Source organism: Anas platyrhynchos, chromosome 1, assembly GCF_047663525.1.
Source record: "Anas platyrhynchos isolate ZD024472 breed Pekin duck chromosome 1, IASCAAS_PekinDuck_T2T, whole genome shotgun sequence".
NCBI classification, from domain to species: domain Eukaryota; kingdom Metazoa; phylum Chordata; class Aves; order Anseriformes; family Anatidae; genus Anas; species Anas platyrhynchos.
The window spans coordinates 10,264,202-10,289,909 of record NC_092587.1 but is presented as its reverse complement, the minus strand read 5'-3'; the positions used below and the strand labels follow the sequence as shown (position 1 = coordinate 10,289,909).

General features: G+C 37.8%; 1 long non-coding RNA gene across 1 annotated transcript; it reads right to left on the bottom strand.

The window, feature by feature from the left end:
• Window positions 1–11,769: 11,769 nt before the first annotated feature.
• On the bottom strand, window positions 11,770–13,434 carry LOC119715541 (uncharacterized). The gene is made up of 3 exons (XR_005262694.1): window positions 13,339–13,434; window positions 12,934–13,131; window positions 11,770–12,396 (listed from the first exon to the last, which is right to left on the bottom strand). It is a non-coding gene; the product is annotated as an uncharacterized lncRNA (long non-coding RNA).
• Window positions 13,435–25,708: the final 12,274 nt, after the last annotated feature.

The following is a 25,708-nucleotide window of genomic DNA, read 5'->3' as shown; positions in this document are numbered from 1 at the left end:
AGTCACTGTCACCCTTTGAGCTCTGCTGTTCAGCCAGTTCATCCCCCAGCATAGTGTGAACCTGGTCACCTTGAAATTGGACAATCTGTCCAGAAGAATAATGTGAGAAAGAGTAAAGAAAAATTCAAACTGGAGCAAGGACTCAGGTTTCCTGTGATTAGTAAATTGCTCTTACAAGCTGAGGCCCAATAAGGCATGGCTACCATCTGAAAATGTAAGTGCTACCCTCTGAAAATATAAGTGCTGCCCTCTGAAAATGTAAAAGAGAGAAGAACCATTTTAACTAATGAATAATGCTGGCATGAACAGATTAGTCAGGAATAGGTTTGAAGAGACCATGGAGCAGTGAAAGTCTATGAGGGTAAAAAAGAGAAAGTGTCTTTCCAGCTAATGAAATAAAACCAGCAGTGCAATTGCCCCTTTGCCCAAATCATTTTCTCAATTCATTTTTATCTCCACTGTGAGTACATATTTCCCCTAACATGAATAACACTATTCTTCACTAACACGTTACATTGCTAGGCCTTTCCAGTCAGTGGAAATTAAGTATAATTTCTCTTTTAATAGAGACTTCACATTTGCTGTTACCAGTCTACATTCCAGTGTTGGTGACCTTTTTCATTACGCTAGTTCACCCTCTGTGTTTTCTTCATCTTCTTTATATACCTTTCTTCATGTTCTGTATCATATTGTTAGCTTTCTTGATCTCGTTCATTTACTTTTTTTTCCTTCTTTTTTTCTTTTTTAGCACTGCTTTGCACCAAAGCAGATCAAATATCATTTCTTGCTCAGTGCTAGCAAAAGCAAGTCTCTTGCAGGCTCTGTCATGGTCATAAAATTTACATAGGACAATTGTATAACTTATTGGATTGATACAACCAAACATGTTTTAGATTCTTTTTCTCTGCTACCCCTATTAAGTAATTGTATCACTGATTTATTATTCATTTTTATTATCTGCCAGAAATGCTCTGAGATGTTTCACTCTGCTTGGTTAAGTGTCAGCCCATATGCAGCCACCAAAACTCAGGAGTCCTTTGACCCCCTTAGAGCAAATATGGAACAACCAAAACTTCATTTACTCTTGTTATTTTCTGATACTTGCTTAGAAATAGATAAAGCTTTTGTCCACCACCTTCTCAAACTGATATACTTACCAGGAGTGCAGAAAAGCCAAAGAAAATATGGGTGTATTATTATTATTATTATTATTTGTTTGTTTCTTTATTTTCTACTGACCCTAGACAGGACAAAATCCTCTAGAATGTTAGTTAGCACTTCTGTCCTGATTTTGTCTAGCAAATCATTGTGGTGGTTTCACCATGATGGACAGTTAAACTCTAGCACACCACTCTCTCTCTCCCCCTCCTTAATAATAATAACAATAACAATAACAATAACAATAATAATAATAATAATAATAATAATAATAATAATAAAGGGGGGGGGGAGAAAAGAGCGATGCAAAGAACGATGCAAAGAGCTCAAGGGTTTGAGATAAGGATAGGGACATCACTCAGCAGAGTTACATTCATGGGCAAAACAAACTCAGCATAGGGAGATTAATGTAATTTATTGCCTATCAGACTAGAGCAGTGAGAAACTGAAAGCAAACGAAAAACATCTTCCCCCCCTCTGCCTAAGGAGCACAGGAGAATGGGAGCTGCGGTCAGTCCCAAACACTTCATCTCCACCACTCCTTCACGGTCACTCCCTGACCCTGCTCCACATGGGGTCCCTCCCACGGGATGCTGTCCTTCCCGAACTGAGCCTGCAGGGGCTGCCCAGAGGCAGCAGCTCTTCAGGAACTGCTCCCACATGGCTCTGTACCACGGGGTCCATCCCCCGGGAGCAAACTGCTCCAGCACGGGTTTCCCACGGGTTGCAGCTCCCCCCAGACCTCCTGCTCCTGCGTGGGCTCCTCTCCACGGGTTGCAGCTCCGGCCCGGGGCCTGCTCCTGTGGGGGCTCTCCATGGGCCGCAGCCTCCTCCAGGCCACAGCCACCTGCTCCACCGGGGGCTCCTCCACCCCTGGGGGGGCTGCAGCGTGGAGATCTGCTCCATGTGGGACCCCTGGGTGCAGGAGGACAGCCTGCTCCACCAAACTCAGCTTCTGGACTGCATAAGCATAGGTCACTAAGATTCAGTTACAAATTTTGTTTTTCTTTGAGACTGAAGTCAGAAAGTTAAAATTACTAATATTAGACATGATCTCTGTTTCATTTTAAAAATAATACATTAAGTTATTCAAACCCAGATAAAGATGACAAATTATCTGTTCTTCAGAGGGATTAGATGGTCAGAGAGTAATTACATGCTTACACTGCTTACCAAAGTTAAATAAATACATCACGAGATACATACTGTTCATTATGAGCACTGCCAGTGCGCGGTCTTCTGTGAGGAGAGCAGTGGGACTTGGACATTTCCATTCAAAGAGTTTTCATATCTTCTTTTGTTCCAGGTAAGTACAAAATCCTTTTACTTCAAAATGTTCCACATAAATAAAACCGTAAGTTAAACATGCATTTGATTTTATATTTAAAATGTTAACACTGCTGACAAATGTAAATGCAATACTGAAGCAGTTATCACAATTGGATTGCATTCTCTAAGTGTTTTGGAATTTTTGCTGAAAAAAAAAAAAAGGATCAGTAGATTTCTGAATGTGTAACTTTTAATTTCAATACTCCAGTGTAAAGTCACATATGCTATTTTTATAGCAGCTGAAATAAAATTAAAATGATTTAATTGCAGACTTATGCAATGACCAAATTAATATATATACCTATATATATATATATATATATATATATATATATTATTTATTTGGAACAGTTAAAAAAATCTTAATTTGAAAACATAGCTTGAGCATTTTTCAGTTCGACCCTATCTAATTGTTTCTCTGTCAGCCAGTGAATCCTCAAAATATTCACTAACCTCTTCCCCTTGAGTGATCTTTCACAGTGATGTATGGCAGAATTAGAAAAGGAGATACCTTAGCCTTCTGTAGGCAGAAGAACAAGCTCAACAAACTCAAGATCCTGCAGTGAAAGGAAAAATAAAGAGGGGTAGAAATGCAACAAGATAACAGTTTTTTAAATATGTTGTGCTGCCTAAAAAATGTTATTTTTCAGGCGATAACTTTTTTTTTTTTTTTTAATATATATATATTTTTATGATGGAAAGTCTTCAGGGCAGGGCACCTATAAGAACAGTGCATGTGATGTCCTTGCATTGGCCTGGCTGGGGCTGCCTGTGGGCAGGAAATGAGCCATGCAGGGCTCACCTCTGACCCTGCCCTGCATCCAGCTCCCAGAGTTGGTAATGTTTGGCTCACTTTGCAGGAATAAAGGAGAAAGTTCAGAAATGTAACTGTATTTCTTGCCAAGCTCAGGGCCAAAATAGGAAAGATGACCAAGAAGGAATGAAATATAGTCTGTGATTTGCATGCCTGCAATGCTGCAAAGGCAGATGGGTGGCTAATACTTTGCTTTTCTTCATTGCTTTGTCTTTCTTCATTGCTGTCTCTCTCTTTTTTTTTTTTTTTTAATTTTATTATTTATTTTCTTTTTGCTTTATTTTCCTTATTTGCTTCTAAATTCATTTTTTTGACAGCTTGAGTCACTTGCTCAAGGGAAAACTAAAGAATAAAACTGGGTAAAATTTGGAAAGAAATAATCGTAGATATATGTTTTCTCATAAACAAAATGCATTTTATTTTGTGAGAATCCCATACAACATTCATCAGTTTTGGAGCTTATTTTATAAGCTGTTATATGTTAACTTTACAATGGTAAAAAACTCTATTGTTTTTGAAATTTTATTATGACATTTTATTGTGATGCCTAGCAATCATAGGATAATATGATACTGATAACAAGCATCCTATCATATTATTTAACAGGGATACAGTAGGAAAGACTATAGTTATAAAATGCTATTTGTTTCATGAAAAAAAGGGTTGGAATAGTTGTCGCTCTCTTTCAATTAGATACTTTTTATTATTATTATTTTATTAACAGGGCTGCTTTGTATTTTTCTGTATTTGTAAAACATCTATCTTAATGGTCACCATGTAAAGCTGATAGGTGCTAGCCCATAAATAATGTATCATAATATAGACATCTGTTATATATTACAGTTTTTAAAATGGTAGAAAAGAAGAAGGTTGATAGCTGCAAGTAAAAACTCATTATAATCACTGCAGAGAGCTATATTTACATTTTCACATGTTTAACTATACATTTATTGTTAATAACAATGTCAGTTATCTGCTTTCACAATCCTAAGAAAATGAGTGCATAATTCCTAAATCCCTTAGTTATAGACTGGAGGAAGTCAAAATTGCTCTCAATAAAAACTAAGTTCCTAAGATCTAAATTTCAAACCTCTGTTCTTCCAGAATGATGATGCCATGCTGGTACAAACCAGAAGAATAGGTGGTTTAGACAGGTATCCCATTAGCAAAGTCTCTTGAAAAAAAGGTTTGATATATAACCATTAACATGTCCCCTCTTTTGCCTTTTGGGTTTTGCAATTGTTTGGGGGAAGGGAGGAGGGTTTGTTTTTGTTTAGTTACAAAATTATTGTAACAAAATATTTCTGCCTGTAAGTTATTCTCAGCCAACACTTACGAGGATTAATGGGCTAAACACGACTTAAGGCTGCTTGGTTACCACAGTGACTGAACTTATTTCTAAACACAGAAAGTGGCATGGCATAATAGCTCAGCAGTGTCCATTCAGCCACAGTTCTACCCCAGCAAAGTTTGTCAGATATGAGATTTGGCCCAAGAACATCAGAAAAATGTAACTGGTATAAAACCCGAGACATAAAGCCCCCAAAAAAGCAGCCCACAATGAGGAGCCCATGAAAATATTGATACAATGCTGATTTTATGACATTTATTGCTACTTTCATCAGCACTTTTGGCTTTTGCTAAGAGGATTCCCATTCGAACACTGATTGTGATAGCAAAGGTTTAATAACAGAAGTTTGTTAACACAGATACTAGAGAGAACCTGATCTGATGACCAGGCCCTTCCCAGAGGATGAAGTGAAATTATCACCAGATAATTTCTAGCTTGCTTACTGGCTTTTAGTAGAGCTTCCTGATAGCAGCAAATGTAAGACAACTTATATAATGATGCTAGTCATGGCAAAAATACAGTTTGACTGCAGGATACCTGTGCTCATTTTAGTAGGACCTGCTCAGTAGCGAGGCTTATGTTCTCAATGGATTTTGGATTATTTTAGTTGGAGGTCAGGCAATTTTTCCCCTGTTTGTGTCTTTAAAGAAGAGATTCTCTACGTTCAAAGATGAATGGCAGGTTATCACTTCTGTCTCCGTGTAGCAGGAGTTACTCTCTCTATTGCCAGAGACAGAATACACTTGTAACATGGCTACCTCATTAAGACATCTACATTAATGTTGCATTAGACTCAGTCAAAAAGACAGGGATTCAATCTGAGCAGTTGGCAGTAAATATACCCAGGGAACCCATATTAAATCATGAACATAAAATAAATGGTAAACAAATAGTTCCTGCATGAGATCTTCCATACAGTGTACCTAACTGTCCAAAAGCCCTTGTTTCACTCTTTTGATGATGTGAACACAATTTGCTATAAGGCATGTATGGTGTAGAAGGATGAGGGAGAGTCATGTGAAGATGGAGAAAACACACAATGGGGACTGAATTAAGGTTGCAGAGGTAGCTTTTGAATGCTTGACTCTGTAACCTTTGTAACCTTAATAATGTCATTTGAATGCATACTGTATTTTATTTGTTTAATGCCTCAGAGTAGCTACACTTGGAATGAACTCCATCACCTGCACTGAAGGAAGCAACTCAGTAGGTCCTGACCCAGGATGGCCTGTTGTGATCATCCTGTGTAAGGTCATATGCATCACCCTTAGCCCTGAGAGCTGATGACAGGGTGCAGAAAAATTCTGTCCTCCGTTTCATGAAAGCCTAATTGCTCACTTTGTCATGCTGATCTTGTAACATGTCCTGTTCCTACTGCTTCTTGGTAATTTTCTGCACAGAAATACCCTCTGTGCACTGTCACCATTCACTCTGTGACATGGTAAAAGTACTGTACAGGCTATTTCTGTTAGATTTCACTAGGGAATGTTATTTCTCCCTGGAGCTGCCTCCATCAGCTTCATGCTATTTCTGTCTCCAAAGAAACAATTCTAAGCAGCACCCTTTCCACTGATATCAATCCTTCCCCCTCCTCCCTCTCAGAGCTGGCAGTCATAGTTGACCATGTGCCAAATTAAAATTCAAGAGGGTTACTATCCAAAGTGTTTGATATATGCTAATGTTTCAGGATCCTTTCACTGTAATGTCATCTTAGACTTCAGCAGTGTATCACCCTGCTCCTGAATTCCCCCAAATTCAACATGTCCATAATCCTGAAGCAATGCGTTTGTGTTAGGGCAGCTCTGTCAATTATAATATCAGTCTGTAGCATGCTATTATGACTTTATGGTCTTACATGTCTTGAGAGAGTACAACCATGGTTTAACAAGCTGCCTCTTTTTCTGCAGTCCTGTGGGCCATTTGCTTGAATGTAGACAGTGGAAAGGGGATGCTAGGGGAATGAGAAGAACAACACATTAACCTTCTCCATGTCTTGGTTAGTTCTGGACTCTGAGCACAGAGCTATGACTCCAGTCTGAATCTAAAGAAAGAGCAACTTTTGTGATCTCCTCACCACTGCTTTGAAGGCCATTTTACTTAATTAGAAAAATGCACCCAAATTATATCCAGATCACTGACATCATATGTTACCCCTAGTTGCCCCATAGAAAAGGGAAACATCATTAAGCATAAACTCTCTTCACAAATGCTATCCTGTCATCAGTTATTTCATGCAATGTTATCTTTCTTTCCTCCCTATTTACCTAATGACTTGGCGTTGTTATTTATACTACTTCAGTGTTGATTTATCCTACCACCATATGTTCACTCACGTTAGATTTGATGATAATGATCTTTTGTGGTATATGCACTTTCATGCATTAATTATTGCCAAGATTCAGATGTTTGGCTTTCAGAAATAAAAAAGCAAGTTCTTTGTACTTTTTTATCATTCAGAAGCACAGACTCCTTTTGCAAAAGGAGGAGAAAAAAAAAGTTTTTGTTTATGAGAATTAATCTTTAAATAAACATAAAACTACAGAAGAAATAAGGAGGGTAAAGAAAAAAAATCTGTTAATCGTTCCCCATTTCTAAAAATTTGCTTTTGTATTTCTGACTGCTGTCACTGTCATATAATTTCAGAGGATATTTGAATAGATAAGATTACAGAACCTACGATGGGAAGAAAACATCCAGACAGATCTGTATATACTTAACACTGAAAAGCAACTTCATTCTTCACTGATACTTAACTGCTATAACTCTTATATATGGTGTATTACTCTATACTAATATTTTAGGAATCATATGCCAGCTGTCTGATACAGTGGTCAAAGTGTTCTTTTGTTGGATGGAAATTCATAACTGATGATATTCAAGGGTTTTCTGTATTCTGCGTTCATTGCCTTTTGCAGGATGGAATGCCAGAAATGAAGATTTTGGCTCTAGAGATGAGGATGCTCTTAGCATTAATTCACTTTCAGAGGACATAGAAAAGCTTTTGACCAATGTTTGTTTTAATAATCCCATCAATCCTGTTCTTTAGAAGAACACATCTGAAATGAAAGCTGTAGAAAACCACTTATTTTCTGACTTTCCCTTGGAACGAGCAAGAACTCTTCATTTTGGCTGGTCACACATTTCTGAAGAATTTGATTTGTATTGAAAAGTTTGGCTCCTTATGATATTACCTGGGATTGCTCTGAATTAGAATTACTCTAAAGCAGTCATCAGAACTGCTTGTCCTGCAGTATCCTTGATGAGTCTCTTTCCTTCACTGAGCTAGCATTAAACAACCTGTCTTTTGTATAGAAGACTGCAGGTTGCATCAGAACATATATATTAGCATCCTGATGCTGGAAACTGTACCCTCACAATAGAGAGGAATCAAAGCTGCAAGGATTAATTAAGCAACTGAAACACCTGCCTCATTTTTATCTATAGAGGAAGTTTAGAGAGGAAAGAGTCTGTCAGTCAAATCCCAAATTTAATTGTGAAACAGTTTAGATAATCTAGTTTTGATCCACTAGCTGAGCTTAAAAACATGTGGAAATATTTTGATTTCACCTAACTGAAATAAAAATATTTTTCTTTACAGAAATAGGGCATTTCAAACCCCAACAAGAAAATGCTAACACCTTATCTTTTGTTTGATTTCAAAGTATAAAATTAACCATGGAAATGGAATCGGGTTGTAAAGGGTTTAATTTTGCAAATCTTAAAAAGGAAGTGTTTGAAAATTTGTAAAAATTGTAAATTTAAATTTGCATGTCAGGGCTGAAGGTGTTCAAAAATTCGGTGAAAGTATCTATTGCTATTTAGCCTCCCTGAAGCTGCAATTTTTGATAAATATTTATCTCCTTATTTATTTATTTATTTATATTCAGAGCTACCCATAATAAATTTTATAAGGACTGGAAACTTTACTACAACTACAAATGTGGCAATAACTAGTACTTTTTTTTTTTTTTTTTTTTTTTTTTTTTTTTTTTTTAGGGATAAAGAATAGAATCTCTTTGATCATCAAATAAAAAAATAATCATCTTCTAAGGATACTATGTGCATCGGTTCTTTCAGTTATGGCCTGTGATGCTGTGTTTTATGCACTTAAATTACCATTGTAACTAACAGTACACATGATCTACTAAACTTCTAGTATAATATAACTGCACCTATCTTATACCAAATGTTTAAGTGCTTAGAATCAGTGTGTTTAATCTTTCTGATTTCATCATTTTTAACTTGTCTACTGGCAGGAATGGGAAATGCTGTCTTTTGTGTGCATGTTGTGTGCATGTGACAAGGGTTTGGTAGCAGTGGGGCTGCAGGGGTGCCCTCTGTGAGCAGAGCTCAGCAGCTGCCTCAGGTCACATCAGAGCCAGCTCCACATGGCTCCAAAAGGGACCCGTCACTGGCCAGAGCCAAGCCAGTAAGCAACACTGGTTGTGTCTTTAGGAAAAAGAAAAAATAATAAAGTGAAAAAAATGCTGTACAACAGCAGCTGGGAGAGTGAGGAGTGAGAAAGTGCCTTGCAGACACCAAGGTCTTTGCAGGCGGGCAGGAGGTACTCCAGGCACAGAGCAGCAGTTCCCCTGTGGCCTGTGGAGAAGCCCCTGGTGGAGCAGGCTGTCCCCCTGCAGCCCATGGGTCCCACATGGAGCAGATCTCCACGCTGCAGCCCCCCCAAGGGTGGAGGAGCCCCCGGTGGAAGAGGTGGATGTGGCCTGGAGGAGGCTGCGGCCCATGGAGAGCCCCCACAGGAGCAGGTCCCGAGCTGGAGCTGCAACCCGTGGAGAGGAGCCCAGGCAGGAGCAGGGGGTCTGGGGGGAGCTGCAACCCGTGGGAAACCCGTGCTGAAGCAGTTTGCTCCCGGGGGATGGACCCCGTGGTACAGAGCCATGTGGGAGCAGTTTCTGAAGAGCTGCTGCCTGTGGGCAGCCCCTGCAGGCTCAGTTCGGTAAGGACAGCGTTCCGTGGGAGGGACCCCATGTGGAGCAGGGTCAGGGAGTGACCGTGAAGGAGTGGAGATGAAGTGTTTGGGACTGACCACAGCCCCCCCCCCCCCCTCCCCCCGGTCCCCCCATTCCCTAAGGAGCCCCCTGTGCTCCTTAGGCAGAGGAGGGAGAAGCAGGTTGACGGGAAGGTGTTCTTAGTTTGTTTTTAGTTTCTCACTGCTGTAGTCTGCTAGTGATAGGCAATAAATTATATAAATCTCCCTCTCCCTACACTGAATCTGTTTTGCCCATGAGGGTAACTGGTGAGTGATCTCCTTGTTTTTATTTCAACCCTTGAGCTTCTTGCATCCTATTTTCTCCACTTTTTTTCTTTGAGGAAGGGCAGTAAGAGAGTGTTTGTGGTGCAATTCAGCTCCCCAGCAGGGCAAAAGCACTTCAGTGTAAGATGAGAGTTCAACTTCAGAACTGCTAAAAGGCCCATGCAATCATGCAGTGTGTGTCTCTGAAAGGGAAGGGGGGAACCATCAACGTCTGTTGTTGGGATTACTATCAGGAATCCCCACCCAGATCCATCCAAAAGAAAAGTGTTTCTCAACAATCTGAGAAAATGTATGTGCTGCATATTTTACTGCACAGAAACACGGGTCTGACAGCCTGCAGGATAGTAATGTTCAGATGTGGAGCTGTACCTCAGGTCTTCCGTCTTCATCAATAAAATCAAACTGCAGCAGAGCTGGAGGGCCCTGTGGAGCTGTGTTTTCTCCCTCCAAAGCAGCTCACATGCAGTATAACCTACAAGCTAGGTAGGTTTGAACTGGAAAGACATGCCCACACCAAAATGGCCTTGAGAAAATGACTTCACCGTTGAACAATACATGAATTCAAGCCTTTTGCTAGATTCAAAGGAAGGTTGTTTTCAAATATACCTGGAGTTTTGGAGGCTGGAAGGTCTAGTATTTGAAGAGCCATTTGCAATAACACTTTTGGAACTGACTTCTGGATGACTCTTTTATTCCGCAAAACCTGCAGGAGAGTTCCTCTGTCTATCCTAGGGACAGGAAGTATGGAAAAAATACCCTCAAGTATGATAACCAGGCCACACATAAGCATGAATGTACCTAAAAAAAAAGTTTTAATGTGCACAATATTTTACAGATATTTTAAATCAGGCGTGACATTTTTACTTTTGTGCTATTGGTATCATTTGTCAGATTTTTTTTCACCTCTCCATTCAACCAGTGCAGAGAGGTGTTGAAAACCTTTTATAAAAAGAAGTGTGTGTCATATCACTTGGATGTTGATCTGGATTTTCTTTCAGAATCTAATCAAACAACTGCAGTTATAGCTCTGTTCATTACCCGAATAGATAACAAGCATGCCCTTCAGCCATTGCTGCACTTGCATATTTGAAACATACATATTGACAATTGTAAGATGTGTTAGAATACTCATAATGAACAAAAAGCCTGATCGAAAAAGTGGGTGGTACCCTATTCAGTGAGGTGTTACACGCACTTAATCAATAGGGCATGGAGGAGGGAGGTCATTTTTATTTCCTAAATTATCTTGTTAATTTATATGTGAATCAGACATTCATTAGCGTTTAAATAATTTCTGACATGTAAGACACTCCCCTATTTCCGTGAGGTTTTGACACAGTTTCATTGAATATCTTTTTATAACCTGAATCTATAAATTTGTTTTAACCATTTCTACATATTCTGTCAGCTGTGGGCGAACTGTCAAAAATTTAGAGGCTTGTTTTTATTTAAGCACTCAAATGCACACATTTATGAGGATCATATGCCCTGGTTTGGACCTGAACAAGGCATTTGCAGTTACATTTTTTAGAGGCAGATAACAAACACTCTGGAGTGGCTGGTGTGAAAACTTCTGCAATAATGTCTGCTGCAAGCAACTTCCCAAGTAGGCAAGCAGAAAAAGGATAGAAAAAATACTGTGTCTGCCTTAAAGGCTAGAAACTGAAGAAGGAAAGTTTTGAGTCCCCAGAGATCAGGGAGGAAGCCTGCAGTAGACTACTTGAATGTTAAAACTTCTATTTCTAGATGCCTCATCCCAGGTGTGAAAGCACTCTTTATGCTGATTTGAATTTTACTGGGAGAGCTGAAACTCATAATAGAAAGCAAGTAAAGTCATAGATAGGAAAATGACAGGCTCAGCCTTTTTATCTGGATTCAATTGCATATTTTGGACCTGATTTCTATTTCAAGGCCATTTATTACATAAATCAAAAAAACTTCTGGATATCCTACTAGAACCTGAACAGAGGTACTGTTCTACCAGTTGCCCTGTTAATATCTGGGTTTCTGAAGGAGTGTGAAATGTCCAGCTGTTTTAAAGATCATCTGGGATTTCTTCATGTTATTTCAGTCTTTTGAACTGTTTATACTTTGTATAAACATCAGTTTCTACTTAAAGCTGTATCTAAATACATGTGAAGGCTTCTGTCACAGTTGGTCCATGACATCTGGTACTTGGTTTACAAGAGTAGAGCCCAAGGTCCGCTACCACATCCCTGCGTTTAGCATATGGATATATGGATAGTTTGCAGGAGGAACAAAAAGAAACAAAAGAAGCATACATGTATCCTTTTGTTTTATAGGGAAGGACAAAGAAAACAGCTATGGCATAATAGACCTTGAAGTACATCAGCTGCAGCATCTCTTGAGAAAGACTTGATCATGTTTCCTCCCATCAGCTACCCAGCTGTCCCTTGCCTTGCTACAGCTGCATGAATAAAGGATTTTTTTTTTCTATCCTGAAAAGTTCTGAAAAAAAACAAAGAACAACAACAACAAAAAAAAAAAAGCACCTTTTGAGGTCAAGCCAAGACTAATTTTAGCTTGATGGTTAATGAAAATTGTTGTTTTTGTGTTTTTTTTTTAAACAACAAAAAAGCACTTAAGCAAAACATTACTTTTGACTAGGAGTAAAACATTTAGTTTTCAAGCTTTCTCCTCTTTAGAAATGTTGTTATGAAAAACATTTTGAATAGTGAAAAAAATGAAGATTTCTATTTTTTTTCTCAGTATATTTCCAGTCTCAGACCTATATGAAGTTTTTCACCTGTGTTTTAATGCAATTGTGAATAAACCACTGCATGTTTGTAAAATCTTGCAAGTGTTCCCACAATTATGTCTTCCTTTGAAAATAATCCAACATATCAGCCACATGTTGATTTTATTCCTGGTTTACTTATCTGTGCTGTGTTTCTGACTAGCCCAGTAACTGAAATTTTCTTCCAAAAACAATCCCTCCACCCCCTTATTTTTGAGTAGGAAAAAAAAAAATAAAATTAAATATACCACCAAATCCTTCAGCTTTCAGGATCTCAGAATAAAACCATTCATCCTCTGTATTCAGTCAGTAATAGGCAACTTTTGGTCCAGCTCTTGACCTTTTCCCTTCTGTAATTGATAGTTTTGGGTCCTGAAATTTCTGCAGTGCCTTGGTGGTCTTCTGCCCTGTGACTTACTCATCTTCCAAGTCCTAAAACCAGCTGCCTAAAGAAAGGGGGAGATTATCAAAGTGGGTAACTGAATTTCCTTAAATAATTTTTAAATTCCCAGTGTAAGAACATTAATGTAACTCAGACACTGTAAGACAGCATTAAAGACTTATTTTTTCTGAAAAGGCTTTAAAGCTTAAACAAACAAACAAACATTAAAATAGACTAAGGAGCTGAATCTTCCCTTATAAATGAGCATTACCCAGGATTTGCTTCCAATCCCACTACTGGGCTTTTGTAGTTTCCTGCATTTCAAATAAAGCCTGTCTTGCCCATTTTCTTCAGGTGAGGAACTGTGCATGCCAGTGTTGGCTTTTCTATCATCCTTATTAGTCTTATATGAAGCAGCTGTTACCTCTTTCTGAGTAGCAAGCAGGTTGCCAGACAGCCTGAGGGGCTAACCATCTGACATCCATATTTTGTTCTCAATAGGTCCATGACTCATGCTTTCAGGGGAATACAGTCGTAGATAGGTTTTGCCTCCTTTTGTGCGGATGATAGATGCAGTTTCATTTCCTACCACAGCTGGACAACCAGGATGGTTGCATTTCATTTTCAAACAAAACTCAAGCAAAACTATTTTGCTGCACTTTCATTTGTTTGTAACATGTGCTCAAGGAACATTACACAAATTTCCCTTTAGATCCTTAAAATGAAATCAATTACTTAAAGACAGTTTAGTTTAGGAATAAGAAAAAATGAATAAGAAGGAGATTCCTAGTGAAGGCTTCAAGGAGGTTTTTAACATCATGGTTTATGGTAGGGGGAGAAAAGGATGTTATTATTTGTATTGTAGTGGTGCCCATGTGCCTCAACATGTGGATGCTGCAAGTTCCTTGTTCTCCAGGACAGCCTACTGTCTTGGCAAGAAAAGTGTTGTGTGGGAAGCAGACTAGAAGGGTGAAGTGATGTGCTCTGGGGCAGTCTGCAAAGCCAAGTGTAAGCAACCACCTTTTATTTCACTTGCCTCAGGTTGACTGCCTAGAAAAATATTTTTCAAGGAAAAGTTGAAAAAATTAAAGCCCTGACAATCCTAACAAAAAGAGAATTGAAATCTGTAGAGGAACCAGCAGAAATAACCTTTCTGGGGGGGCATTTTCCGGCCTTTTTTCTCTTTTTTTTTTTTTCCTTCAGTTTCATGCAAGCTTCTCAATTCTTGTCGATACTTCAGATCCATATCTCTATCTCTTAATTTATTCTTCTCAAAAATCATATTTATATCAAGGCAACTAGAATCACCCCTTCCTTTACTGATTTTTTCTCCTCTACTTAATCCCTTCCCATGTTTTCACTTTCTCTCCTATACACTATGTACATTCCTTGACCTTGAAACATTCCTTTGTGCTCTGAATTATAGAGTCTATGCATTGTTACAAATTGGCATAAGCAGTGTGTAAGAAGTAAATTCCATTGATGAATTGATTCTGAAGGTACCCTCTTTGACTTATGAGCTATGCAAATTAAAGAAGAGACAAGGAATGTTTTTGACTTTCAGTGCACCCAACTCTGTTCATATGACTGAACTGCTCTGAATCACAGCCAGCTGTGGGATGGCGAGTTCAACACTGATATATTGAAAATGAAAGAATGAAGCTGCCTCAACAATTCATCTGTAGATTAAATTAAAAAAAGAGAAATAAATCACCATAAACAAATCACTATAAATAATAAGATAATTTAAAGCATTGTCAGGTCCATTTGATTATTTTAAAATTGTATTAATTGGGAAATGAAAACTTAATAATGACTGCTATTTTAATACAGGCTTACATTTACACATCCACCCTGCTTCTGTGTATCTCCCACTTTCCCACTGTGTCAGAAGAATGAGTGGGCTTATTTGGAGTCTTAGGGTAAAAAAAAAATAACCATTTCTCTTCTTTTCTCCACATCCCAGCTGTACATTTGCACTTGGAATAATTTTTCTGAGCTTCAGCAAAGCAGATATTTGGAAAATAGATACTTCACTCCCTATATCATCTTCTTCCCTGAGCAGACACACATTCTCAGCCCTTTTTTTGAGTTATGATTAATGCATTTGTTTAAAAATATTGAGTGCCTCTTCTATCAGCCTCTCAGCTATAATTTAGAACCCTCTTCTTCACTTCAGACAATGGTATTTATTGTGAAGTAGATTCAACATTGTGTAAATCAGAGGAGTTTTAAAAGATGAATGCATAGCTTTTTGCACCAAAAACCCCAAGTTCTTGGGATGTTCTGATCAAAACCATCACTTCTTTTTCAGTCCAACCATAGTGCAGCCAAAGCATAACCTAGCATTGATGCTAGATAGCTTATTTTGAATTATACAATTTCCTAGAGAATGCTTTTTTGGTCGGTGTTCAATGAACTCTGTCCAGTGGCTGCATAAACAGTTTCTTTGGTATGAACCTGGGTATGTAAATGGGATAGGATTGCAATGAGACTGATAGTGTCTGCTTAGGGAAAGAGGATTAAAGGTTCTCTGCTGGGACTAGCTCCTAGAGAAAAAAAGCTTCCTTAATGACAAGCTTAAGGGGCTGATAAATCCATAACATAGCTATGGGCTATTAGTTGACAATTATGTTTCACCATCCACAAGTTAAGTGTGGAAGATTCTGATTCAAAGATAGTGGAGAGGTCCATTGATTTTAGTACAATTTGCATGCATCTCAAGATAACTGGGTCTCCAGAACTCCAGGAAATAGCACCAAAACAAACTATTTAAAATAGAGGGAAAAAGGTGCTTACAAGAGTGAACTAAAAAAGAAAGGAAAATGCAAACAAGTGCAAGTGATCCAGAAATCAAAGGTTTGAGTCCAAATTCTTGATACTTCATGCTATTTACCTATTTACCATAACCTATTGATGTGGTCTCTGCATCAGAAGTCCATTTACATTGTAAAGTCTAGAAAGTAACTGAAGATTCTCATTTTTATCTATGTCACAAATGGATTGCATAAAAATAAGTCAAAACTTTGGAGTTCACTGTTCAGATTTGCTTCCCTGATTTTTATTTCTTCCCCTCATTCTTTCAAACTACAGTTGATGTGAATTTACTGCAGCAAAGTCACAAAAAGAAAAACAAAACAAAACAAAACAAACTCACTCACATGACCCTATATGTTTATTTATTTATTTATTTATTTATTTATTTATTGCTCTTTAATTTTATGGGATGATTTGTCATTCTGTCATAGTGGAGATCACGGGAAGACCCAATGAGTCCAAATTTGTCATTCTGATCTCTGTTGTATGTGAGAACACTGTCAGTCTGCAATAGATGTTACTTGGTTGGTATTTTTTGAGAGAATACTTTTTACTTTTCTAGCATTCTCTGTTATTAAACTCTCTAAAACATTTACAGTAGTTTAGCTTCTAAAAGAAAATGCATGCCTTGTAATGCCCTGGAAACGAATAAAATTGAAAACTGAAAAAGACAAAAGCAGCAGCTGTGAGCTGTGGTCTGCGGGTTGCTGGGGACTCCCTGAAGCATGACATGCAGACATGCCAGAAAGGGCTCTTGTTCTTCTGGATAGTTGACATGTATTCTACACTGGAAAACTGATGCAGGGAGACTGAGCAGATATGCAACTTGTTACCCTGCGGTGTGTCCAGCTAACACAGTGGGTGAACAGCTTCTGACTGAACAGCAAGGTTTTGCTTGGGTATGTTCTGTAGTTGTGAAGAAGTCTGTGATGCATGTTCTAGAAGTTATTGTATTTATTGTATTTCTCTATCATTTGTGTAACTGCCTTTCTCAGCCCCCCAAAGTAAGAAGAAGAATGAAATTCTGGGATCCAGACAAAGTCTCTTAATATTTTTCATCCATGATAGCTATACATACGGAGGGGTTTTGTATTACGCTAATAGGTGAGGCTAAAAACATACCACCTGGCAGGGCCATATTATTTTCACTGCTCAGCACAATGCTCAGCACTATAAATTGAGTGATTAGCACATCAGTGAAGAAAAATATAACAATAAATGCAAATGTCCTTACAGCTCAAGTGGCAACAACTGTGGGTTAGTGCCTTTTTCTATGCTTATGAGAGACACCATCCGAGTATATTCATTGGCATGTAAATACATTCATGACATTATTATAATGACATTCTGTGACAGTTTGTTTGTCTGGAAGCGCTGAATACAGTATTTTAAATACTCATTAAAGAGATGATATGACAGCTCTCCCCCTTGCCTGATAGTTAGAGCACTGTTCTTGCTCTGGGAAACCTTGGTTTGAGCAAGGAAGGTAGACATTCATTATGAATTTCTGAGACAGGTTCTCTCTTCCCTTCATCAGGCTGTGCAGTAGAGCAAAACAGGTCTCTTTTAAGTACCCCTTAGTCTAAAGTACAAAAATATTTACCAAGACAGAGTGAGGGAAAAAAAAACTCATAGTCTTTGACTATTATCAGGAGAAAAAAGGTTTTCTGGAGTTCCATTCCCTTTGCCAATTTATATTTCTACAGCTGGAGCTCCCCAACCTGCTCTGAATGCTAGCACAATTACACAGAGGCTGTGGATTTAAATCTTGTTCAGACAGAGGATACAAATCTGAATTTCTGCAGTGAATACCTTAACTACTGGCATTTTCAATAAAATAGGATGCTTCCTCTTGGTCTTTTTAATTTATTTTAAAAATACTCAACAATGCTATTTATTTATTTATTTATTTATTTATTTATTTATTTACTTATTATTTTAATTCAGTCAAAGGAAATATTTAACTTGACAAAACTGTTTTGATTTGTTTCTTTTTAGAACATTGCTCTTTATTCCTCTCTCTATCTCCCACATTTCATGTACACCTGAATTTAAATTCTTCCAATTTCTTTTAATGGATCTGAGGTTTTGAATAAAGTGAGGTGTTCATTTCTCTTCCCTAAGACTGATCTTGGACCTCATAATCTGAGAAAATGTGGTAGAGACTGCGTTAAATTGGCAACATCAGTAGTAATCATTAAAATTAAATGCATGTTTGTGGCAGTCCCCAGCAATGTGAGCAACCTGATTCAGAAAGGAGCAGATTTGAAGTGCTTGTGTTGTGCCTCAGAAATGACAGTGCTGAAGCCATTGGCTACTGCATACAGAAATCACAAATCCCTGTTCATGAGATCTGCTAGCCCAGGTGGAGCCATTCTTTACATCTCTGTGTTTATCTGAAGTTACCTGCTTTGCTTCAGTGTGTAATGGTGATTTGAATGTCTCATGTTTGCTTCTTTGGTTTCCTTGATTGTAGGCAAGCAGGTTGCATAGATACATAGATTGTGAAACAACTGTGCATTTGCTCAGTAAGCTCTCTCCTCTGGGTTTGTTAATGAATCACATTTCATGATTTGTGACAATGCTTTGTTTTGGGGAAGCTATATCCTGCTTCCTGGTGTGAATTACCAACTCTATCTTCCCTTTGATGGAAAGAAAAACAGCAGCACTTAGAGCTACTCTGATCCTCCATGGACTCTGTACTATCAGATACAGTTTAGGGAGGTTCTTTATGTTCTCTTCATTCTTTTCCAGATACATAAAAAAGATTAGGGAGTCCTAAATTTGTCATAGGATTAATTCCAAAGGAGGATCTCTGAAGAGAACAATGTCTGTAAAGGCAAAATAGAAACATGAGCTTCCTCATTTTTGAGGGATCCCAGGGAGAGACTGAGTTGATATAACGGTAAGCTGTATCTAAATCTTTCTCCAGTGGCTGCAGAAGAAAGTAGGCACATACTACTTTATTACACGCCTAAACTTTCCCACACATTTCACACCCAACTTAAACACATAAAATAAATGGAATAACACCAAAAAGTGGCAACTGTGTAACGTGAACAGTCTCGTTTAGCAATCAAGACTCCTTAAAACAGCCTCTTGAATACATGCACACTGTGAGCTGTTTTGTTACATTGTATATACGGTGTATTCTATGTTAATATTTCTTCCATTCCTTTTAAAATTCTTTATTATTTAATGCTGTATATGTGATATAATATTGTGTGCTATATGACATTGATAATATTCAATATAATTAACAAAAGAAAAACTACGCTGAAAAGGAAAAGAGACTTAGTCAATGTAATAGTTACATTATTTGAAATAACACCAAGACATTTCTAACCAAGTGTAAGCTTACATTCTGGAGAGAGAAATCCTTTCACACTGAAAGACAATAGAGACCTGATGCATCTTGGTATAAACTTCAGACAAACAAAACAAAACAGAACAAAACAAAAAAACAGACAAGCAAACAAAACCCACTATATTTATAGGCTTCATATCTACAAAAGATTTGTTATCATTTCATTAGAATTTGTGAATAAAGCATAAATGAACAGTGATTCCAAAAAATGTATGTTGATTAAATGGCTGGATTCCCTGATTGGTGCTGTTTCTGAAATTAATGCAAAAATCATTGTGATTGTTAGTTATGCATCAATATTCGATTAGTCTAAAAATTCTGAAATCATTTTTCCTCTTCATTTATGCTAATAGAGTATTTGTGAGCCCTTTGTCTTTGATGTCTATATTCATTTATGTAGATACAGGGCCAGATAAAAATCCATCAATGCTGGATGTTAAATTTTTGACGAATTTTTGTGTATCTAACAGAGCACTCTTTCAAATAAATATGTAATACAAAAATATAAACTAAAAAAAAAAAAAAAGATAGCTAAAAGTTAGGATTCCACAAATGCTACACAAGAAAGATCTAGTATGTCTAAGGTGCCTGACTTATGACTTATGATAATAGGGTCTTCCCCTGGAAGCCTCCAAAGACACTTATTTCTCTCCTTCACCTCTACAGGGAAGGTAGACACATAAGTTCGGAGTTTAGGACTTACTAGAGAACTAGACTACAAGAAAGTCAGTATTGGTGAACAGCTACCTTGGTGGTCTCTGATACACTTTTGTTATTTCCTTCTCTAATAAAAACAAGAGTCAATATTTGTCCCGTGACAACAATTAGTAAATGCCACTATTTTGAATAGTGACAAAAATACAATTTGGGTGCCATTCCATCTTGTGGAAATGTGATGGGAGGAAGTCATGAGGAAATTGTCATTTTTTGGCCAGGGCAGATGATCATAGAGTTCATTTCATAGAGTTTAAGGCCAGAAAGGGCTGGAAGGCATGTCCTATGAGGAGAGGCTGAGTACTCTTTGCTAGTTTGAAGAAAAGGAGGCTGAGAGGTGACCTGAGAGGTTCATACTGGACATTAAGAAAAAATTCTTTACTGTGAGGGTGGTCACACACCTCTTCCTAGAGAGGTGGTTGATGCTCTATGCCTGTCAGTGAACCATTTGTATAATAATCCAGTAATCCAATAAACCCTTAATAATATGCTTTAATTTTTGTTTAGCTCTGAAATGATCAGGCAGCTGGACTTCATGATCTTGTAGGTCCCTTCCAATTGAACTATTCTATTCTATAACTAGATCATTCAGTTGAGTCTTCTGCATGTTGAATACCATTTAATTTCACTTTTACCTCTCTTTTTATCCCAGTGACATATGACTGCTTAAACCATATATTTATCTTCCCATTCTTGCTGTGAATTAACAGACTTAGAGGATATTGACATCAATGTATGTGTCTGTATGTGGCTTTTGTTCTCTATGACCCTCTATAACACACCTTACCTTGACAATACACCTGAGAAAGACACTTAAAAGTTTTTGCAAACAGAATTCTTGAAAGGGGGATTTATTCATTGTCCTAAACTGCTAAAAATTTAAGCTTTGTGTAAAGCTGTTATTTTGTAGTAATGAAACTGTAAGTATGAACATTTTTTTATCCAATTATAAAGTAGAAGAAAGAGTAAATTGGGATATTCAAGACAGCTTGCTTTTCCTTATTTGAGAAGATATGACTAAATCATATCTTTCTGGAGACTGTTAAATTCCCAGGGGATACTCTAGGGTAGGGTTTTGATCTCTTCTCTCACATTGCCTCACCTCATGAAAGACATACACTAATTTGTACAAGTCTGATCAGACTCTAAATTTCAGGCTAGCTCAGGTTGTCTCTGGAATAAGGATGCTCACTAGTGCTTGGAAAGAAAGGTAGAGAGACAAGCACTCCTAACTTCCAAGATGTGATAATAGAACTCCGTACCATAATGTGAACAATAAATATGTATTTCATGCAAACAGATTGGCCTTGAGGATAAATGGACACAAAATAATATGCTCAATGAGGTGACAGTGAAGTATTTTCAGGGGAGATGTTTCAGTGGCTTCTACATAAAGGAATATATTGAATCTGGAATATTTGTATGTCAGGTAACAACATATGGGTTGTGTGTACTTTTCTAATTACCAAATCACACTAGACTTAACAATTATTCTCCACCTTTCTCTGCCTGATATTCTGCAGACGACCCATCTACAACCCTGGAACTAAACAGTGAAGGAAGGCGAGTGCTTTCCTTTCTGCCAGGAGACTTTGATCAGGATGCAGAGATTTCCCTGTGCACACAGAAAGGTCTGCTTTTACACACGCATGGCTTTTGTGGTAATGTGATTTTGGCTCTGCCTTACTGATATAACACATATCCTTGATATAATGATGAGCTCACAGGCTGTTATTAATTGAATGTAATTAAAAGTAATTTGTTCTGAAATGGTGATACAACCAATATTAGACAATAAGCTTCTTTGGGGCTAGAAGTAGTGGTTTTTGATAGGATGAGTAGCTAGGGTTTATTTTTTACATTCAGCATATATAGAACTTATACATACCTTGAAAGTAGTCCTCAAAACACTTTTACTTCATTTTCTCATGTTAATTATTTGCTGTTGAAGTATTTTCAATACTGAAACTGAAAGAAGCTGGGACAAAATTCAAAGAAATAGACTATTGGTAAAGTAAAGAGTAAATCTGACTATTAAAACAAAAAGTAAAGAAAAAAAAGGGTGTGTGGGGGGGGAAGATGCTTTATTACTATAGATATGACCAGCAGTTGAAAATGTCTACTGTGCTTTTATAAATAAAGGAAAAAAAAAAAAAAAGTCTCACTAAATAAAAAGATTTGTTTGTGGTTCTGACAAAGCTTGCATTTAGTCGGTATCTCTGGAAGCATCTGTTCATGGGTACTTACACAGCTCCCCTATCACCACAATCTGTGTATACCTTGCAAACACTAATGAGCACTGAATTTATTCTCTCTAATTTACAGGGTCTGTCTGCAGCATTTTTGTCACTACCTTCATCCTAACATAATTTGTTGGTTAAAAGTTTCTGAACCTACATTTTATTTTTTTATTTTTCTCTACCCCAATAACTGATCTTGAGTCTTCATTCAAGATTTCTTTAATTAATCTGGGATTCAACATACAATGTCTGTTCTAGTCTCCTCACAAACTGACCTCACAAAATGCTAAATCAGAAGTGAACTCATTAGCATTCAGAACCACCACAGACGAACAAAGGAGGAACATTACAGAAAATAAGAGGAAAGATATTAAAAGAAGAGCATTGTGGGGAGGAGGACAAGGAAAATAATTTCTTAAGTGGACTGGAGAGAAGAAATAGGTTAAGGAGGCTACTCTGTATCAGAACATCTTTGTAACAATCCATCATTTGGCAGACAGAATGAGATTGCCTGTAATTTTAAATTTATTTTTTTTTTTATCTTGAATGCAAGGAGTCATTGAGAAGCATATTTAAACAGGATGAAAAGCATACACATACACAAAAACAATGCACGTAGCTGATGTCATCATCTTAATGGACGTGCAATGAACTGGTAGGGTTTTCTTCAGCATAAAATTGCCAATGTTTTGAATCTTTTTTACTTTCACCTAATGGTATTTTTCTCCTTCTTCCTAAACCAAACATCTTAGCAGGCTTTCACCTCACTGACATGTTGTAACAGTCTCCATCATTAAAACAGCTTGGTAGCGCTACTTATTATAGCACCCGTGATGTTCTAAGGAATGTCTAGGACTACACAGTCTTGAACTCAGTTATTTGGCTGGGAAAGAAAAGAAAGTGAGAATCAACATAATTAATACCTCATGGTATTAAATGAGTAATTTGATTAATGACTAAAGACTAATTTTAGTTGTTTGGGCAAGGGAACATTGCAGGAGTACATTGTACACAAAGTATTCTACTTAGCTAAGTTAGGGAGTGGAGTTGTTTTAAAAATAAAACAGCCTAGTTGCTAAGATATTCATCAAGGAGGTGACAGGAAGTCTGAATTCCAGATTCCTGTTCTCAGAATTATTTTTACTTTTACCCAATGATTTCTTAATATGAAATGTATAAACAGTGTTGGGAACAGTTACCAGAGTTCAGGACTTCCCTGCTGAGGTCAATGACCTAAAGACCACATTAGGCTATCTGTAGAAGGTGTAGGGATTTTTGATATATGTACATATTTTTTTGCCTTTTTCCTCCTTTCCATTTTGTTCCTATGCATCTTACTTTGTTAGTAGATCCAATTTCAGCAAGAGGGGTGGAAGGTGACACACTGAAGCCATATGGTTGATAAGGCCTTTTGGGGGATGCAAATTATATGCATTTGACTCTTAAACTAAAGATAGATAGGAGTTTAAGGCACTGATGTTTGATACCTAATACAGATAGCTGGCACCACTGATTCATCTTGACCTGATTTGAATGAAGGGGCTTCTGGCTACTATAACTTGTATTTTATTTGATATTATCATAATATGCCCTGTTTAACTAAATTAATTTCTCTTTATGACAAAATTATCCATCTGTTTGACCAAAGGAAAGCAGTAGATGTAATTTTTGGATTTCAGCAAAGCTTTCAATATTGTTAATCACAGTATCCTTCTAGAAAAAAATGTCCAGCATACAGCTAGACAAATACACAATATGATAAGTGAACAATTGGCTGACAAATCTGTCTCAAAGGGTTATAGTAAATGGGTTACATCAGGCTGGCAGTCACAAGTGGGGTTCCACAGGGCTCTATTTTAGGGCTGGTTCTCTTCAACATTTTTATAAATTATCTACACACAGACCTCAATTGCATACTAAGTGAGTTTGCAGTAGACACGAAATTAGGAGAAGCTGTTGACTCCATCGAGGGTAGAGATGTCTTGCAGAGAGATGTTGACAAATTGGTGTGTTAAGCAATCCCCAGCCTCATGAAATTTAAGAAGAGTAGGTGCTGGATTCTGCACATGGGATAGGACAACCCTGGCTATATGCACAGACTGGGAGATGAGAGGCTGGAGAACAGCCCCACAGAAGGGGATTTGCGAGTTGTGGTTGATGGTACGTTGAGTATAAGCAGTATGCTGTGGCAGCCAAGAGGGCCAACTGTACCCTGGGGTGCATCAGGCACAACATTGCTTTCCAGTCAAGCTGGTGCAGCCTCACTTTGAGTAGTATGTGCAGTCTTAGGTGACACAGTATAAAAATGATATAAAACTACTACAAAGTGTCCAAAGAAGGACTTAACAAATGGTGAAAGGTCTAGAGGGGCTGAGGTCCCTTGGTTTGTTCAGCCCAGAGGAGACTGAGGGGAGGCCTCATGGTGGTCTGCAGCTTCCTCATGAGGTGAGCAGAGAGGCAGATGCTGATCTCTTCTCTCTGGTGACCAATTATAGGACTCAAGGGAACAGCATGAAGCTGCATCAGGGGAGATTCAGGCTGGGTGTTAGGAAAAGGTTCTGCACCAAGAGAGTGGTCGAGCACTGCAACAGGCTGCCCAGGATAGTGATCACTATCTTTTGTAGATAGGAATTTAGGGTTTAGATGTTTAAGCTGGTACAAGTTGTATTTCCCTATATGAGGCCTTTTTCATGTCTGGCTTGTGGACAAATACAGTCCTAAAACTGTATTCTTATGGTAACTCTGTCTTAACAGTAGATGATTTTTTCTCTGAAGCCACAAGTAGCTGTTGGGTAGAGGGAAACGAAAGGAACAGATTGCCTGAAAGTCTAACTGAAATAAGCCAAAATATCCCTGTCATTCGGTACTGTGGCTAGTTTTTCTTTATATTATTTATTTCCAAATGTCCATACCTTTTCATAAAACTGAATTGGGAAAGATTTAGGCTGAACTTGAAATATATAAAGTGAACATCTGTGAGTGGATGTTTTTGTTATTCCCAGAGGAAAATGCTCAAGCCACATTTTGGAATTTCTCTCTTGGGGCCAATTATGTAAAGGGCATCTACTCTATGTTTCAAAGGCTACAAAATTATCAGTTGCCAAGATTGCTTAAATGTTCAAAGGAGGCTCTGCACATGTGTTAAGTTTCAGTGTTCATGAGTACATTAATTCAAAGAAGGGCTGAGTCACTTTTAAAGTTATATCCCTTGTCCTTCATGTATAGCAGATTGGCTTTGCAATTCTCTAACAGGCATTTTAGGTCTCCTCAAAGAAGCACATGATATACATTAATAAATGTCTGTGGTAGTCTGATACACTCAAAAAGGATATAGGAAAATGGACCAGCATGAAAAGGAGTCCAAGAAAAAAAGACCCAACAGTGTTCTGTACTGATTTGGTCTCCTTGGAGTGAATATGGCTGTCATCATCTCTCCTGTAGAAAATAAGCATTAAAAAAGCCAGCTGGCAATTATTTCTCAGAATCTTATTTATAGTACAAAG